The sequence below is a fragment of the Rattus rattus genome, chromosome 5, assembly GCF_011064425.1.
Source record: "Rattus rattus isolate New Zealand chromosome 5, Rrattus_CSIRO_v1, whole genome shotgun sequence".
NCBI classification, from domain to species: Eukaryota; Metazoa; Chordata; class Mammalia; order Rodentia; family Muridae; genus Rattus; species Rattus rattus.
Window position 1 is genome coordinate 39,543,481 of NC_046158.1, and position 19,990 is coordinate 39,563,470.

Consider the following 19,990-nt stretch of genomic DNA (forward strand, 5'->3'; position numbering starts at 1 on the left):
ATATATTTCTTTTATAATCCCTTTATGAACATTGAATTCTTTAGAAAATTGCTATTTTTCTAATCAGTTCTCTGTGGATGACGAAGGCTTTTCAATGTCTCTTATTTCTCCTCTCTTAGACATAGTAGATTTCTGCCCCCTCTGAAATATAAGAATAGTTCATCTTTCTCTATTTTCATCACCTTCTGGTATAAATTTGTATTAAGATATCATTTTGCATGGAAAGAAGATTTACGAATCAAATTAGCTCTCACAAATTTCTTCTAATTTATGGAATAGGTCTTATTTATGGGTCTAGGTTTGTCCCATGGCCTTAAGTATATTGATAGGAATGCAATGCTAATTAGTTATATTATTAATATTAAATAGCAATTATATGCATTTAATAAATTGTACTTAGCTTGTGAAGTTTATGTCACTTATCCAGTATCAATAGGATATTGCTGGAATGAATTGCTGTTCAGTACTATGATATTATATCTGCAATACTTTATCTGTATACTTAGCTGCCTACTCTAACACTGAAGAAGTGTTGAACTTTTTGCCCACTGTTTTGTTATAGTCTGTGATCTTGAAGAATTTTGTTTTTGGTTCTATTAATTGGTTCCAACACTTGAGCCCAACACCTTTCTTTCTATTAGTATGTATCCCATCTGAGGTTTTGATATTTTGTCTTTGCAGTATCATTGCAGAAGATAAAAATATAATGGACATGAGTATGTCTAATATTCTCACTGGAATGCTATATATGTGTTCAGTATGCCTAAGAATCAAAGCAAAACATGGCAATCATCTGTCTGGGAGAGACCATCAGTGCCATCCCCCTGACGGTGTGGGAAGGCTTGTCTTCACAGTCAGCTGGCTGACCCACTGACGGTATGAGAAGTCTTGTCTTCACAGTCAGCTGGCTGAAATTAAAGGCCACACCACTGAAATGAGAAAATTTGATGAAAATCATGGTATGTGAGATGAAACGATCATTTCCTTCCTGACAATTGTGAAGTTAGGATAGATAGTGTGGGAGGTGTAAGGGTTACAAAGAGGATTAGGTGTAAGAATAACACAGCAGAGTGGGAGGATAGCATTTAGTGCAGATGGTAATATAATGTATTGTGGCTATATTATAGGGCATATTAAAACTGGTTAGGGGAATAATTTTAAAGCTAGTGAACACTTTTCAAATAATATTTATAAAGAAAAATATTGCTTTTCAGATTAAAATTAGAACTATTGTTCCATTTATGAATATAAATATTTTGCCTTTATTACAAAGGGAATGAATGTCAAAGAGATTTATGGGGTCTTCAGTTAAGTGTTTTTACCTTTCTGATTCTCACTTTATAAATAGTATGCACTCTATTTTAGTACTACTGTCTTTTAATAAATATCGTGTGGAAGCTGGAGAGCTATATCAGCAGTTAAGAGCACTGGCTGCTCTTCCAAAAGACCCAAGTTTGATTTCTAGCATCCCCATGGGGATGAACAACTGTCTGGGAACTTGATGCTCTGTTCTGGTCTCCACAGGCACTATACACATGTGATATACAGATATACATGCATGTAAAACACCCATATACATAAAATAAAAATAAGACTAAAAACTTAAAAATCATGTGAGACAGCTATAGAAAAAGAAAATTAAAAAATATAGTTTGTTGAGCAAGTTAAATAGATTAAAGTAGAAAATGTATTTTTCTTGACTAAACTTGCACTGATCCCATAGCACATTCACTTGACTTCCCTTTCTAAATATTATAATTTCATCATATATTTAATACTTACAGTGCACCTGTAAACCAATGCTCCATAATAAAAATGTCTGGGTATTTTTTATTAATTGCTTATAAGCTATATATTGACAATGTATATTATGTATAACATAATATTTGTGTATTAATTACTTTTCTGTCATTGTGGTAAAACACCGTGATCTACTGAAGGGACAGAGAGTTTATTTATTTGGCTTATGGTTCCAGATGAGAAAGAGTCCATGATGATGGACAGAGATATGAAAGCAAGCAGCAGCCATGGCAGCAGGAGCAGGAAGCTGAGAGCTCACATCCCAACCAGCATCATGACCAGAGAGGGAGGGAGGGAGGGAAGGATGGGGGTGGGGGGTGGGGGTGGGGATGGGGTGGGGGGTGGGAGAGAGGAGAGCGAGAGCAGAGCGAGAGCGAGAGCGAGAGAGAGAGAGAGAGAGAGAGAGAGAGAGAGAGAGAGAGAGGGAGAGAGAGAGAGAGAGAGGTGATGCCTTAACAGTGACATACCTTCCCGCAGCAAGGATGCATCATTCAACTTCCCAAAACAGTGCCACTAGCTGAGACCAAGGGTACAAATACCCAAGATTATGGGGGATCTTTCCTGTTGAAACCACTACAATTAGGAAGGTTAAATTTTGCCAGACACAAAAGCTTTCTGTACCAAGAAATGCATATTTGTGACCCAAGAGCTCTGCATAATACTATATCATTAATAGGTACTTAATAATGATTATCAATTGGATCTCACATTTTACACACAGCGATTAATTACATAAACAGGCTAGCAATAGTACTATAAGTAATATTATTTGAGGAGTTTTTGTAAGGCTATTTTACTTCAATTAATTATCCCTAAAATCATCATAATATTTCTGTCTTAAATTGAATAATAATTTTTACAGGTATGTGAGGTATTTTCAATATAATTCTTTAACAAAATGAAAAGTTTAGAAAAGTAGTTTATAACATACATTAGCATGTGGATGTATAGGTTAGAAAATTATCCCTTATAAAACTAAGATGTGGTAAGTATGAGGTTAGAAATATGATTAGATTAAGAGTGATAATGACAAATATTTTACTGGACAAAAAGAAAGGACTTTTCTTGGAGTCTGTTTCTATTTGTTCTTTCAGTAATTGACTTGAACAATATGATCTTAGTAGGAACAGGAAATAAAGCCAAATAGAAAGGTATACTTTCTTTTTTTTTTTTTTTCTTTCTTTTTTTTTTTTTTTCCGAGCTGGGGACCTAACCTAGGGCCTTGCGCTTCCTAGGCAAGCGCTCTACCACTGAGCTAAATCCCCAACCCCGAAAGGTATACTTTATTATCTTTACATGAAAGAGGAATAAAAAATGACTACTTTGCTATCTTAAACTTTTCCTGAGTACTATAGCAAAAGTAATTCCTTGAATATAAGGTTTCATAGTTTGTGCTATGTGACTAGTAGTCTGGCCATAAGAGACAGGGGTCCAGGAATTGGTGGTGTAGCTAAGACTTTTAGCTGGGTACCTCCTGGGTGACCTGACCCAGAGAGATATTCACTATTGATTGGTGATCGATTTATTGAAAGTAGTTAGTTTCTCAGAGTTTTTAATTCCACACAATAAGAAGCAGCATCAGTAGAGAAAAAGGAAAGACAAAAGAAGTAATTAGTTTGATACTAAGTGCTCAAGATTTACTGTGTGCCAATCGCTGTTTTTAGGGCACAAGATATAGTAAGGAACTAAAGTTGGCTTTCATGAATTGATATTCTAGTTGGGGAGATGATACTAAGTAAATAGTATTTCATAAAGTTAAGAAAGAAAAGAAAGCAAGAGAAAGAAGAGAATTGCTTTTTAATTATGGTATATCCTATAGGCTTTAACTAGAGGAAAGAAATGAAAGTTATGAGAATATCTGGAGTTGGGTATTTATAGGCAGGAAAAATAGCATATGGAAAAATCTTTAGGCAGGAGTATGCATGTTAAAGAACATCAAGAAGAAGATCAAGGTTTTTGCAGTAGTAGAAAATAGCTAATTGGATTTGTAGATATGATGGTTATTCTTGGTTGCCAACTTGACTACAACTTGAATGAACTATAACTCAAACTTTTGGGTATACCTATGAGGGATTTTCTTAATTAAATCACTTCAGGTCAGAAGACCCATTTTAAATCCAAATCTTTTGAGATGGAAAGAACCACTTTAAAACTGGGTCATCCCTTTTGAGGGCAGAGTATATGAAAGGTATGGACAAAGGAAGTGCTTTGCCTTCTTTTCCTTCTTCTTCCTTGTAGCTTTACCCAATTAGAGCTACTCAAATTGATGCTCACATTCCTTGATCCTTGTTACCTGCTGCAATGTTCTGGGTTCCCAAATGAAAGACAAACAGCCTTTATACTTTGATATATCTTAAACAGTTCAATGGCTGGGACACTTCCTAGCCTTCGTGTGACTGAGGTACCCTCCTCTGATATTCCCAAGTTATTACTTACTTATTCCCCCTTGGCTGTGTTCCCCCAGCACCTACATGACAACTGTCTGTCTGTCTTCAGGACCTCTCAGGCCTGGTGTTGTCTCTCTTCCTTCCCAAGCATGGTGGCTATCTCCTTCCTCTTTACCTTAGTCCCCTGCCGGGGACTCCTAAAGTCCCACATGTTTCCCTGCCCAGCCATTGGCCTCCAGCAACTTTATTTACCAATCAAAAACAACTAGGGGCAGGGTTCCCATAGTCTCTTATGTGTGGACATGTGGATTCTTGAATTCTCATGCAATTTTGAGGACTAGATCCACAACACTTTCTGAGAAGTTCATTTCTTTACTGGCTTTAGAGCCAGTAATGGCTTCTTTAGGATTCCAGCATATACTGAAGAGCAGTTGATACATTCAGCCTCTTGAATTAAACAATTACTGGATTCTTAAGACTTTGCATTGGTAGACCGTCATTGTTGGATTAGCTGGACCACAGCCTGCAAGCCACTATAATAAACCACTCTCTCTCTCTCTCTCTCTCTCTCTCTCTCTCTCTCTCTCTCTCTGTCTCTCTCTCTGTCTCTCTCTCTCTGTCTCTCTCTCTCTCTCTGTTGTTGTTGTTTTTAATATCTTAAACATTTGATTTTGCCAATTAAGACCTGGGAGCCAGATGCTTGGGTAAAAGCCTGTGAATTCAGAGAAGCAGAGAAAGCACCCAGCCTCAGCCAATGTCCCCAAAGGACAACCCATTCTCTTTACACTGTCTTAAAACCCCTTCCAACTGAATGTCCCTCCTTTCTACTTCCTGTGTATTCCTATTCATCTTCATGACTTCTCGCTATGATTCTTTTCCTTTGTTGACTCCCTTGTCAACTGGCTGCTTGATCCACTTCTTGACTTATGATAGACTTTATTTTATCTTATTTACAATAAACAGAAAGCTCTTGGATTAAAGGTGTGTGCTAGGTCTGTTTCTTGCTTTTTTGGGAGTGGTGGTGGTGTATGGAATTGAGTGGATAGAGGAGGTATGGAGCATCTGGGAAGAATTTGGGAAGGGGAAAAACATGGTCAAAATATATTGTATAAAACAAAGTATTTCAATTAAAAAATGGTTTGGTTCAGAATGTGTTTTGAGCCTAGTGCAAGCAAGTTTTGGTAACAGTTTGGTTATATTGTGTGATAGAAAGACAGGGCCAAAATATAATTTCAGAAATGTCAAGTTACAACCATTAAAGATGATTTAACAAAACAATTTTAAATTGTTTAATATATAATATTAAAAGAGGCATGCTAAGATCTCCTTGAGAATAGAGTAGATTTATAGTGTGCGTGCGTGTGTGTGTGCATGTGTGTGTGCGTGTGTGTGCGTGTGTGTGTGTGTGTGTGTGTGTGTGTGTGTGTGTGTGTGTATGTGTTTTTGTACTTGGCCTGGTATTTGACAGGCAGTAGATATATAATAGATCTTATCTTAAGGAAAGGATAGATTGATGACTACTAATTCTTATTTACACTGTCTAATTTATACGTATAGCCTATGGCTTATACCTTTCTCTCCACTGGGTACTTTAAGTGGTTTGGTGTACTGGTTAATTTTTATCAACTTGACACTAACTGGAGTTTTCTGGAAAGAGGGAATCTTGTGTGAGGAATTGCCTTCTTCGGATTGGCCTGTGGTATATTTGTGGGACACTTCATGCATTAATGATCGATGTTGGAGTGCCCATCCATTGTGGGAAGTACCATTCCTAGTCTCTACAAGAGAGCACACTAAGCAAGTCAGGCCAGCAAACCCTAAAACTTAGTTCCTCTGCGCTATCTGATTCAGTTCCTGCTTCCAGGCTGCTGCCTTGAGTTCCTTTCCTGCCTTCCCTCAACTATGAACTATAACTTGTATGATGAAATGAGCTTGTTTCTCCTAGATTGGTTCTGGTCAGTGATTTATCACAACAGCAGAAAGCAAAGTGGACGTTTGGCATTCTTCTTCTTACACTCGAAGTAGTTCTTGACTTTAGAAGGAACTATAACCAGAAAGGGTAGATTGTAATTTTTAGGAGTTGAGCCAGTGACTTATTTGGGTTTAAAATGTAGATGTCATTTGTTTGCTTGAAAAATTTCCCAATTTTGTGGTTACATAAAAATAAGCATCACTAGAATAATATGAGGTTATTCTTTGTAACATCTGTGTACACAATTATTATTAGCAGTGCTAATCCAAGAGCATAGTCATTGGCATAATACCTGTATCACCACCAGATGCAAGCTTTCTGAACCTAACAGTAAATAAATGATTTTGAATAATTTTAGTATGATTTTTAAAAATAAACAAAAATGTAAACATTTTTTCCAAAAGCTAACTCATTTGACTCCAATGAGTCCCTTTTAAATGAACATTTTAAAAATGTGCTATTGTGGTTCTAAAAAGAAGTTTTTCCTTTAATATAAAACAAAAATAGACATCTGTGAATAGTAGTTGTTATGCAAACAGAATTTTAGTGGATGTACTAACATAAAAAATACAGAAAGACTCAATTTTCAAGATAAGGAACTAACTTTTGTTAAAAATGGAAACTTACCACCAACCACATCTGTCAATGAATGCTTTGCAGACAGACTTGGAATAAAGTACATTTGAATCCTTAAATTGAACTTGTGGATATGTCTTAAGAATTTAAAAGCGTCTTGACCAAATATTTAAATTTGACTTTTAGGAAATGTCAACCTCAAAAAATTTTAGTGTAAAACAAAAACTAAACCATTATAAATTTCCTGCAGTCATCATGTCTGTCATATTTTTCTTTAAATAATTTTGATGGTATTCATATACTCAGTCTCTATGTTGAGAGTAAAGAATCCTGTTTATTAAACTTTGATTCTCTTTTATGAATACTAACTACTATTGCATGTTCTGTGCTTCATGTGAGTGTTATTTAAAGGTTCGTGCATTAAGGACTTGGCCTCCAGCTGTTGCTCTTGTGAGAAGGTGGAACCTTTAAGAGGTGGGAGTCTAGTGGGGTGTTTTCAGTCAATTTGAGTGTTCTGTCAAGGGGGACTGTGTAAAAGAAGTCTAGCTTTTTGCTCTTCAATTTTTTTAATTATATATACATTGATGTGGTATTTTATTATATGTAGAGAATTTTGCACAAGTTTATATTGTGTGATATCTTTTTCTTTTTCCTTTTGATTCCCAGACCTGAAATAAATGAGCCTTCTTTGCCATGAAGCCTCGATATGGTATATTGTGCTGCCATAGGGTCTATACAACTGAATCAGGTTGGGCATGGACTAAAATAGAAACTGTGAGGTAAAATAAATCTTTTCTTTTTACATTCTGATTATCTCAGATATTTGGCATAGCACAGCAATGGAGAGCTGCCTAACAGCATCAAAGCAGATGTGAATAGATTATTAACTTCTTGGCCATTTTGACAGGAAGTTTAGTACTTTGAGAACTCTTGTGAGTGGATTGTCAATTTGCTTTCTTTTGAAAATCTACTTGACATAAAGAGTTGGTATTACTGATTTGTTATCAGAGAACATGGTTATTTAACTTTACATACATATATTTTGTTCAGATACAAGTAATATAAGATTCAAGTCTCTGCTTCTCAAGTGCTGGAATTAAATAATATAAAATTCAAAAGCACTCAAGTCAGGGATATTTAGCTATTAGCAACATTATGCAGTTATCTCCATTCTTTTATTCCTTTTCTTTTCTTTTTTTCCGGAGCTGGGGACCGAACCCAGGGCCTTGCGCTTGCTAGGCAAGGGCTCTACCACTGAGCTAAATCCCCAACCCTTCATTCTTTTATTCCAAAACAATTTTATCACCTCCTCCCTCCAAAATCCTTTAATCATTAATCAGCGACTCCTTATTTTTCTTTGCCCGCATACCCTGGAAACTATTGATTTTATGTTTCTATGGATTTTTATATAAGTGGAATAATATGTCTGACTTAGTTCAGTTACCATGTTTGTAAAAGTCATGGTTTCATTTTTCTCTCAGTTGAATAGTAGTCCATTGTTTGTATGTTCTGCACTTTGATTGTCCATTTATCTGCTGAAGGGTTGTTAGGTGTTTCTGGTTCCTCACTGTTGTGACACAGCAGCAATAAGCATTGCTAAGCAGGACGCTGAGTCCTTTGGGGATGTGCTGTCACGTGGTAGGTTTGCTTTTAGCTCTTAGAAGGTTCTCTATACTGACTTCTAGAGTGGCTGCATTACTTTTCACTCCCACCAGCAGTGAATGAGAGTTTTCTTTTTCCCACGTTCTTGACACCATTTGTTGTCATTGTTTGTTGATTGTAGGCATTCTGATGAGGATGACATGAAGTTTCAAAGTTGTTTAAATGTTCATTTCACTAATTGATAAAGATGATGAAGACATTTTAAATTTAAAAATTTGTTCCCTTGATTGTGTTCTCTGATTTCCTCTCTCTTGACCTTTCCTAATGTTTTAGAGTTTCTGAATGTTTTCTGTCTGGAGTTTTTTTAGAAAACAAAAGCACACACACGCACACACACACACACACACACACTTGAAATTTCTGTTTTGTGTGTTTTAATCTGTCGATGAGGCATACCTCTAAGGTTTTTGTTTGATATTCTAGGTTTTTAATTTTCATTTCTATTTTAGTTAGTGTTATAAATTGGTATTCTTAAAGTCTCCTACAGTGGGATTGCTAGCTTCTAGAGGAGGCATATTTCCTTAGTTGTTTATGCTTGTGCTTTTGTGCTGGGGTCTAGGCATATGGAATTGTAATGTTTGAAGTATTTCTTGGTATACATGTCTGGTTTTGTCTTTTTGGTTGAGTGTTCTGATGTTCAGCTGCTACTCCCTAGTCTAGATTCTACACAAGTATGGTGGCTGCGAAGTCCCTTGTAGAATGCAGTTGTTGGTTGGGTTGGTAGATAAGTGACACAAAGGAGTAGAGATAGCCAAGAGGGAAAGGCTGCCAGTGTAGCAGAGTCCCCAGGATGTGGTGTGAAGGGGGAACTCCTGCAGGGATGCTGCAGCAAGACAGCAAGCGAGTCTGTAGATTCCAGTGGAAGATTATGAGTCTATACCAAGAGTATTCTTTACTTCTTTTTTTCAATATATACATCTTTTATTGTTCCCAAAGATCCAAATTGTACTTGTGATCAGGATCTTGTTTCTGGAGCTAGGAAACTGAGGTCTCATTCTTCAGGCTGCTGCATGGTTCTCTTCTCAGAAAATAGATGCCATCCAAAAACTTTCTGATATCCTTGTTTTTAACTGTTGTGGCTTGCTGAATCAGAGCCGCTGAATTTGGAACAAGTTCAGTATCATTTCCTTCAAGGATTAACTCATCCTTCTGGACTTGAGTGACAGAACAAGCAACACCTGTCCTCATCCGAACCCTCTGGATGGATTTTTCACCCAAGAAATTTTGGATTTCAACCAAAGACCCATTCTCCTGAATTACCACATTGATAGGGAAGTGAGCATACACAGACTTCATCTTGTAATGGAAGCCCAGTGTAACACCTTTGATCATGTTCTGAACATGACTGCAGATGGTTCTGACAGTGGCTAGTTCCTTCCTGTTACCCCACCACTTGTCAACACGGAGCCTTTTCTTTTTCTTCCCAAGAAGACTCAGCTCTACACTGATGTGATTGAAGTCCCTCCGCAGAGTTCCTCTGGGGCCCTTCACAATGACTGTGCGCCCCTTCAGAGTGATGTCGACATTTTCTGGAATGTTGACAGTCTGATGGCTGAGAATGGTCTTCACTCTCGCAGTAGATGGGGCAAAGAGCTATTCATTACTTCTTGACAATTATTTTGAGAGAAGATTTCTACAAGTGGGACTGCTGGGTAAAAAAGCAAATATATTTATTTGTTTACTTGCCTGTCTTTTCTCTCCCCTCCTCTCCTTTCTCCTTTCTGCTCTGTTTTCTCATTTTCTCTTCTTTTCTTGTCTCTTCCCCATCTATTTTCTCTCCTCTAGTTCCACACTACTACCACCACAGCCCACAATGCCTCCCTGTCTATCTGTTATTTTCCTTTTCTGCCTCCTTCCCTCCCTTTCATTGTTCTGGAAACAACCAGACAATGTTCTATAACATAGCAAAATCACCACTCCATTCAATGTTGAATAGGGATCACACTCACCTCCAAATATTTGAGAATACTGTTTATCTACCTGCTTATCAATCAAGTGAGTGGTCAAAGTTGGATTTTGCTAGTATAATGGGGTGGGAATAAAACCTTTCTCTGTGTAGTTTAATTATCATTTCTATTGTATAATATGTAGGTAATTTTATAGTTTGTTAAAGGATATTATTAACATATCTTTTTCTGTGAAATAATAATTTATTTTCTTGTGACTCCTCTCTATAGGCTTCTACTTGTTTATTTATGTTTTCCTGCGTTTCTCTAAGGAAGTTCTTCATGTCTTTCTTGAAGTCCTCCAGCATCATGATCAAATGTGATTTTAAATCTATATCTTGCTTTTCTGGTGTGTTTGGATATTCAGTGTTTGCTTTGGTGGGAGAATTGGGCTCCGATGATGCCATGTAGTCTTGGTTTCTGTTGCTTGGGTTCCTGCGCTTGCCTCTTGCCATCAGATTATCTCTGGTGTTACTTTGTTCTATTTCTGACAGTGGCTAGACTGTCCTATAGGCCTGTGTGTCAGGAGTGCTGTATTCCTGTTTTCCTGTTTTCTTTCAGTCAGTCATGGGAACAGAGTGTTCTGCTTTCGGGTGTGTAGTCTTTCCTGTCTACTGGTCTTCAGCTGTTCCTGTGGGCCTGTGTCCTGAGTTCACCAGGCAGGTTGCTTGGAGCAGAAAAACTGGTCTTACCAGTGGTCCCGAGGCTCAAGTTTGTTCGTAGGGTGTTGCTTTTGAGCTCTCCGTGAGAGCAGCAACCAGGAGGGCCTGCGCTGCCTTTTCTGGGAGCCCCCGTGCACCGGGGTCCCAGATGGCATCAGGTGTTTTCCTCTGGAGTCAGAAATGTGGGCAGAGTGTAGTGTCTTCTGGCTTCCCAGGCATGGCTGCCCCTCTGAAGATTTAGCTCTCCCTCCCATGGAATTTGGGTGCAGAGAACTGTTGTTTGGGTCCCTTTAGGTCCCGGAGGTGTCTGGGGCGCAGGGGACCTGCAGCTCCAGTGCCCCTATCTTCCGGTTCCCAGAGGCCATATACAGTTTCCTCTTGGGCCACGGATGTGGGCAGGGGTGGGCAGTATTGGTGGTCTCTTCCACCCTGCAGTCTCAGGAGTGCCCACCTGTTCGGGCGGTGAGCTCTCTCTCCCACGGGGTTTGGGAGCAGTCCCCATTTTTTCTTTTATTATTTTCAGTGGATCTGCTTTTTTGTGGAGGTCCTTGATCTACTTGGACTTGAACTTTGTTCAAGGAGATAAAAAAGGATTGATTTGCATTCTTCTACAGGCTGACCTCTAGTTGAACAAGGACAATTTGTTGTAAACACTGTCTTTTTTTTCTGATTGGATGGTTTTAACTCCTTTGTCAAAGATCAAATGACCTTAGGTGTGTGGGTTTATTTCTGGGTTTTTAATTCTATTCCATTGATCTACCTGCCTGTCCCTGTACCAATACCATAATTTTTTTTATTCTGATTGCTCTGTAATATAGCTTGAAGTTAGGGATGTTGATTTCCCCAGAAGTTCTATTATGGTTCAGAATAGTTTTTGCTACCCTATGTTTTTTCTTATTCCAAATAAATTTGCAAATTGCTCTTTCTAACTGTATGAAGAATTGAGTAGAAATTTTGACAGGGATTGCATTGAATCTGTAGGTTGCTTTTGGCAAGATGGCCATTTTTACTTTATTAATCCTGCCAATCTATGAGCATGGGAGATCTTTCCATCTTCTGAGATCTTTGATTTTTTTCCTTGAGAGACTTGAAGTTCTTGTCATACAGGTCTTTCACTTGTTTGGTTAGAATCACATCAAGGTACTTTATATTATTTGTGATTATTGTGTATGGTGTCTTGTCCCTAATTTCTTTTTTTCCCTTCCATTTTTATTAAATTGGGTATTTCTTGTTTACATTTCAAATATTATTCCTTTCCCTGTTTCCTGTCCACCAGCCCCCTAATCCCTACCCCTCCCTTTCTATATGGGTGTTCCCCTCCCAATCCACAGCCCATTACCTCCCCCCACACCAATCCCCTACACTGGAGGTCCAACCTTGGTATGGACAAGGCTATTCACTGCTTCATGTACAGTTGGAGCCCAGGGTCAGTCCATGTATAGTCTTTGGGTAGTGGAATCTTTGGTTGTTGGCATTGTTGTAGTTATGGGGTTGCAAGCCCGTTCAGCTCTTTCAGTCCTTTCTCTGATTCGTCCAATGGGGGACACATTCTCAGTTCAGTGGTTTGTTGCTGGCATTCGCCTATGTATTTGCCATATTCTGGCTGTGTTTCTCAGGAGAGATCTACATCTGGTTCCTGTCAGCCTGCATTTCTTTGCTTCATCCATCTTACCTAGTTTGGTGGATGTATATGTATGGGCCACATGTGGAGCAGGCTCTGAATGGGAATTCCTTCAACCTCTGTTCTAAACTTTGCCTCCCTATCCCCTCCCAAGGGTATTCTTGTTCCTCTTTTAAGAAGGAGTGAAGCATCGGCATTTTGGTCATCCTTGAGTTTCATCTAGAATAATTCAAGCTTTTGGGCTAATATCCACTTATCAATGAGTGAATACCATGTGTGTTTTCCTGTGATTGGGTTACCTCAGGATGATATTTTCCAGTTCGATCCATTTGCCTATGAATTTTATAAAATCATTCTTTTTGATACCTGACTAGTATTCCTTTGTACACACACACACACACACACACACACACACACACACACACACATATTTATAGTATATATATTTTCTGTATCCATTCCTCTGTTGAAGGGCATCTGGGTTCTTTCCAGCTTTCCAGCTTTCCAGCTTCTGGCTATTATAAATAAGGCTGCTATGAACATAGTGGACCATGTGGCTTTGTTATATGTTGGAGCATCTTTTGGGTATATGCCGAAGGGAGGTATAGCTGGGTCCTCAGGTAGTGCAATGCCCAATTTCCTGAGGAACCTCCAGACTGATTTCCAGAATGGTTGTACCAGTCTGCAATCCGACCAACAGTGGAGGAGTGTTCCTCTTTCTTCACATCCTCGCAAGGGTCTGCTCTCGCCGGAGTTTTTGATTTTAGCTATTCTGACTGGTGTGAGGTGGAACCTCAGGGTTGTTTTGATTTGCGTTTCCCTTATTACTAAAGATGTTGAACATTTCTTTAGGTGCTTCTCAGCCATACGACATTCCTCAGCTGTGAAATCTTTGTTCAGCTCTGAACCCCATTTTTTAATAGGGTTATTTGTCTCCCTGCCATCTAACTTCATGTGTTCTTTGTATATTTTGGATATGAGCCCTCTATCAGTTGTAGGATTGGTAATGATCTTTTCCCAATCTGTTGGTTGCCGTTTTGTCCTAACAACAGTGTCCTTTTCCTACAGAAGCTTTGTAGTTTTATGAGATCCCATTTGTTGATTCTTGAAAACTACCATGCAGTTTTTATTACTATTGCTCTGTAATACTGCTTGAGTTCAGGGATAGTGATTCCCCCAGAAGCCCTTTTATTGTGGAGGATAGTTTTAGCTATTCTGGTTTTTTTTATTCCAGATGAATTTGCAAATTGTCCTGTCTAACTCTCTGAAGAGTTGGATTGAAATTCTGATGGGGATTGCATTGAATCAGTAGATCACTTTTGATAAAATGGCCATTTTTACTATGTTAATCCTGCCAATCCATGAGCATGGGAGATCTTTCCATCTTCTGAGATCTTCTTCAATTTCTTTCTTCAGAGGCTTGAAGTTCTTATTATACAGAGCTTTCACTAGCTTGGTTAAGGTCACACTGAAGTATTTTATATTATTTGGGACTATTGTGAATGGTGTCGTTTCCATAATTTCTTTCTTGGCCTGTTTATCCTTTGAGTAGAGGAAGGCTACTGATTTGTTTGAGTCAATTTTATACCCAGCCACTTTGCTGAAGTTGTTTATCAGGTTAAGTAGTTCTCTGATGGAACTTTTGGGGCCACTTAAATATTCCATCACATCATCTGCAAATAGTGATATTTTTACTTCTTCCCTTCCAATTTGTATCCCTTTCACCTCCTTTTGTTGTCTGATTGCTCTGACTAGAACTTCAAGAACTATATTGAATAAGTAGGGAGAGAGTGGGCAGCCTTGTCTAGTCCCTGATTTTAGTGGGATCATTTCAAGTTTCTCTCCATTTAGTTTAATATTAGTTAACTGATTTGCTGTATATGGCTTTTACTATGATTAGGTATAGACCTTGAATTCCTGTTCTTTCCAGGGCTTTTATCATGAAGGGTTGTTGAATTTTGTCAAATGCTTCCTCAGCATCTAATGAAATGATCATGTGGTTTTTATTTTTCAGTTTGTTTACATAGTGGATTATGTTGATGGTTTTCCGTATATTAAACCATCCTTGCATGCCTGGGATTAAGCCTACTTGATCATGATGGATGATTGTTTTGATCTGTTCTTGGATTCGGTTTGCAAGAATTTTATTGAGTATTTTTATGTCAATATTCATATGGGAAATTGGTATGAAGTTCTCTTTCTTTGTTGGGTCTTTTTGTGGTTCAGGTATGAGTAATTGTGACTTCATAGAAGGAATTCAGTAGCACTCCGTCTGTTTCAATTTTGTGGAATAGTTTGGATAGTATTGGTATGAGGTCTTCTATGAAGATCTGATAGAATTCTTCACTGAACCCATCTAGACCTGGGCTCTTTTTGGTTTGGAGACTTTTAATGACTGCTTCTATTCCTTTAGGAGTTGTTGGGTTGCTTATATGGCTTTTCTGTTCCTGATTTAATTTTGGTACCTGGTATCTGTCTAGAAAATTCTCCATTTCCTGCAGATTTTCAAGTTTTGTTGAATATAGGCTTTTGTAGTAGGATCTGATGATTTTTTGAATTTCCTCTGATTCTGTCCTTATGTCTCCCTTTTCATTTCTGAATTTGTTAATTTGTTAATTTTGGACACACTCTCTGTTTCCTCTGGTTAGTCTGGCTAAGGGTGTATCCAGCTTTTGGTTCTGTTGATTCTTTGTATGGTCCTTTTTGTTTCTACTTGGTTGATTTCAGCTCTGAGTTTGATTATATCCTGCCTTCTAATCCTCCTGGGTGTTTTTGCTTCTTTTAGTTCTAGAGTTTTAGGTGTGCTGTCAAGGTGCTGACATATTCTCTCTCCTGCTTCTTTCTGCAGGCACTCAGAGCTACGAGTTTTCCTCTTAGCATAGCTTTCATTGCGTCCCTTATGTTTGGGTATGTTGTATCTTCATTTTCATTAACTTCTAAGAAGTCTTTAATTTCTTTCTTTATTTCTTCCTTGACCAAGTTATCATTGAGTAGAGCATTGTTCAACTTCCTTGTATACCTTGGTGTCTTTCCTTTTGTTATTGAAGACCAGCTTTAACCCGTGGTGGTCTGATAGCACACATAGGATTATTTCTATCTTTCTGTATCTGTTGAGGCGTGTCTTGTGCCTCATTATACGGTCAATTTTGGTGAAAGTACCATGAGGTGGTGAGAAGAAGGTATATCCTTTTGTTTTAGGATAGAATGTTCTATAAATATCTGTTAAGTCCATTTGGTTCATAACATCTGTTAGTCTGTCTATGTCTCTGTTTAATTTCTGTTTCCATGATCTGTCTATTGATGAGAGTGGGGTGTTGAAATCTCCTACTATTATTGTGTGAGGTGCAATGTGTGCTTTGAGCTTTAGTAAGGTTTCTTGTATGTAAGTAGGTGCCCTTGTATTTGGAGCATATATATTTAGGATTTAGAGTTCATCTTGGTGGATTTTTCCTTTGATGAAAGTATAGCGTCTTTATCTTTTTTGATGACTTTTGGTTGGAAATCGATTCAATATTCAGTATTAGAATGGCTACTCCAGCTTGCTTCTTTAGACCATTTGCTTGGAACGTTGTTTTACTTTTACTCTGAGGTAGTGTCTTTGTTTCTGAGGTGTGTTTCCTGTAGGCAGCAAAATGCTGAGTCCTCATTACCTATCTAGTTTGTTAATCTGTGTCTTTTTATTGGGGAATTGAGTCCATTGATGTTATCTTCGTATTTGGTGGTGAGATTATGTTTATGTGCTTCTCTTCTCTTTGTTGCAAAACAATTAGTTTCTTTCTTTTTCTAGGGTGTAGCTTGCCTCCTTTGTTCAGCTTTACCATTTATTACCCTTTGTATGGCTGGATTTGTAGAAAGATATTGTTTAAATTTGGTTTTGTCATGGAATATATTGGTTTCTCCATCTATGTTAATCGAGATTTTTGCTGGATACAGTAACCTGGGCTGGCATTTGTGTTCTCTTAGGGTCTGTATGACAACTGTCCAGGATCTTCTGGCTTTCATAATCTCTGGCGAGAAGTCTGGTGTGATTCTGATAGGTCTGCCTTTATATGTTATTTGACCTTTTTTCCCTTACTGCTTTTAATATTCTTTCTTTGTTTTGTGCATTTGGTGATTTGACTATTATGTGATGGGAGGAGTTTCTTTTCTGGTCCAATCTATTTGAAGTTCTGTAGGCTTCTTGTATGTCTATGAGCATCTCTTTCTTTAGGTTAGGGAAGTTTTCTTCTATGATTTCGTTGAAGATATTCACTGGTTGTTTGAGCTGGGAGTCTTCACTCTCTTCTATACCTATTATCCTTAGGTTTGATCTTCTCATTGAGTCCTGGATTTCCTGTATGTTTTAGACCAGTAGTTTTTTCTCTTTTACATTATCTTTGACAGTTGTGTCGATGCTTTCTATGGAATTTTCTGCTCCTGAGATTCTCTCTTCTATCTCTTGTATTCTGTTGGTGATGCTTGTGTCTACGGCTCCTTGTTTCTTCCTTTGGTTTCCAGGGTTGTCTCCCTTTGTGCTTTCTTTATTGTTTCTATTTCCATTTTCTATTCCTTCACCAGTTTGATTGTGTTTTCCTGTAATTCGTTCAGGGATTTTTGTGTTTCCTCTCTAAGGGCTTCCACTTGTTTCCTTGTGTTTTCCTGCATTTCTCTAAATGAGTTCTTTACGTCTTTCTTAAAGTCCTCCATCCTCATGATCAAATGTGATTTTACATATAGATCTTGCTTTTCTTGTGTGTTTGGATATTCATTGTTTGCTTTGGTGGGAGAATTGGGCTCCAATGTTGCCACGTAATCTTTGTTTATGCTGCTTGGGTTTCTGTATTTGCCTCTCACCATCTAGTTGTCTCTGGTTTGACCTTATTTTGGTATTTCTGACAGTGGATTGACCTTTCTATAGGCTTGTGTGTCAGGAGTGCTGTAGGCCTGTTTTCGTGTTTTCTTTCAGCCAGTTATGGGAACATTGTGTTCTGCTCTCAGGCATGTAGTTGTTCCTGTCCACTCGCTTTCTGCTGTCCCTGTGGGCGGGAACTAAAAGGGCCTGCCCCTACTTCTTCTAGGTCCAGATGGCCCTAGGTGTTTTCCTCTAGAGTCAGAAATATGGGCAGAGAATAGTCTCCTCCTGTTTCCAAGGCATGTCTGTCCCTCTGAAGGTCCAGCTCTCACTTCCATGGGATTTGGGTGCAGAGAACTGTCTCACTGGGTCCACTGAGATCCGGGCGCAGTCTGGACCACAGGGCTCCTGCAGCTTGACTGCTCCTAATTTCCCATGCCCAGAAGCACTATATAGTTTCCTCTTGGGCCAAGGATGTGTGCAAAAGTGGGCCAAAGTGGTGATCTCTCCTGCCCTGCCGTCTCAGGATTGCCCACACTTCTGGGCGATCATCTCTCTCTCCCATAGCATTTGGGAACAGCAGCTGTGGGCCGGGATCAGTGAGGTTTAGGTGCCAGCTGCACCTCATTATTTTCTAGAGTTAGTTGGTTCTCGGGAGTCTAACTTCTTGAGTTTTCTTTGTATATTTTGGATATTAGCCCTCTATCAGATGTAGGATTGTTAAAAATCTTTTCCCAATCTGTTGGTTGCTGTTTTTTTTTCTTCCCCCTAATGACAGTGTCTTCTGCTTTACAAAAGCGTTGCAGTTTTATGAGGTCCCATTTGTCGATTCTTGATCTTAGAGCATAAGCCATTGGTGTTTTGTTCAGGAAAATTTCCCCAGTGCCCATGTGTTCGAGACTCTTTCTCACTTTTCCTTCTATTAGGTTGAGTGTACCTGGTTTGATGTGGAGGTCTTTGATCCACTTGGACTTAAGTTTTGTACATAGTGATAAGAGTGGATCGATTTGCGTTCTTCTACATGCTGACCTCCAGTTGAACCAACACCATTTGTTGAAAATGCTATCTTTTTTCCATTGGATGGTTTTAGCTCCTTTGTCAAAGATCAAGTGACTATAGGTATGTGGGTTCATTTTGGGTCTTCAATTCTGTTCCACTGATCTATTTGCCTGTCTCTGTACCAATACCATACAGTTTTTATGTCTATTGCTCTGTAATGCTGCTTGAAGTCAGGGATGGTCATTCCCCCAGAAATTCTTTTATTGTTGAGTATAGTTTTTGCTATGTTGGTTTTTCTTTATTCCAAATGAATTTGCCAATTACTCTTTCTAATTCTATAAAGAATTGAGTAGGAATTTTGATGGGGATTACATTAAATCTGTAGATTGCTTTTGGCATAGCTGGTTCATATAATACATTTTTTTTTTTACCTTTTTGAGAATTTGCCACACCAATTTCTACAGTGGACACACCAGTTTGCAATATTACCAGCAGTGGACAAGGATTCCCATTTTCTTACATCCTTGAGTCATGTGTTAATTCTCTCTCTCTCTCTCTCTCTCTCCTCTCTCCTCTCTCTCTCTCTCCTCTCTCCCTCTCTCTCTCTGTCTCTCTCTCTCTCTCTCTCTCTGTTTATGTGTGCATGTGCGTGAGCATACACATGTGCACAAGCGATGTAGAGTGTTTCTAACATTCTCCACTTATTTATTTATTTATTTATTTATTTATTTATTTATATTTGATCTCTTACTGTACCTAAAGATTGCTTTTTTGTTTAGATTATCTGACCAGTGATTTCCTGGAAACCTCTTGACCCTGACTACTTACCTGATGGTGTTACAGATATACATGGCCATTCCTGGCTTTTATGTCTATGCTGGCAATATGCACCATATCCTGATGCTTCTTCAGCAAGGATTTTAGTCATTGAGCAATCTACCCAACTTCAGGCATTAGTTTTTATATTTGATTTTTAGGTAAAAGGCTTAGAAATGATGAAAGAGTTTTGTTTTTTAGTATAAAAATAGAGGACATTTTTTTTCTTTTCTTTTTTTCGGAGCTGGGAACCGAACCCAGGGAATAGAGGACATTTCTAACCTTGAAATAACTTGGAGGTTTAAGTATAAAGTTTTGTGAAATCTTGTGATTTGACATGTCTTTCTAATATAGATTTGGTGATGTAAATGGTGCATATTTGAGAAAGAAGAAGTAGAACTGGAGAGCACACAATGGAATGAAGGGCAGTAGGGAGCAGCTTGTAGCCCATTAAGCTTCTTCAAAGAATTATCAAGGGTCAAATTGGAATATAGTTGTGCTTTGCCTTGACAGAAGCTATCTCAAGATAGCTTACCACTAGGCAAGTGTATTTGGTAGAAAGATTCACATATGTGTTTTATGTAGGTATTTGTATGGTGTACACTGAAGGAGCATTGGAAGAACATTTGGAGACAGCTTTTCTGCCTTATAGAATAATGTTTTCTTAATGAAAGGCAACATTGAAAAATGTGTGCCACAGTTAGTCAGTATTCAGTTG

General features: G+C 38.3%; 1 pseudogene; it reads right to left on the bottom strand.

Annotated features, from left to right (window-relative positions):
* Positions 1 to 9,388: 9,388 nt before the first annotated feature.
* Positions 9,389 to 19,313, bottom strand: LOC116900819 (annotated as a pseudogene).
* Between the last annotated feature and the right edge of the window lie 677 nt (positions 19,314 to 19,990).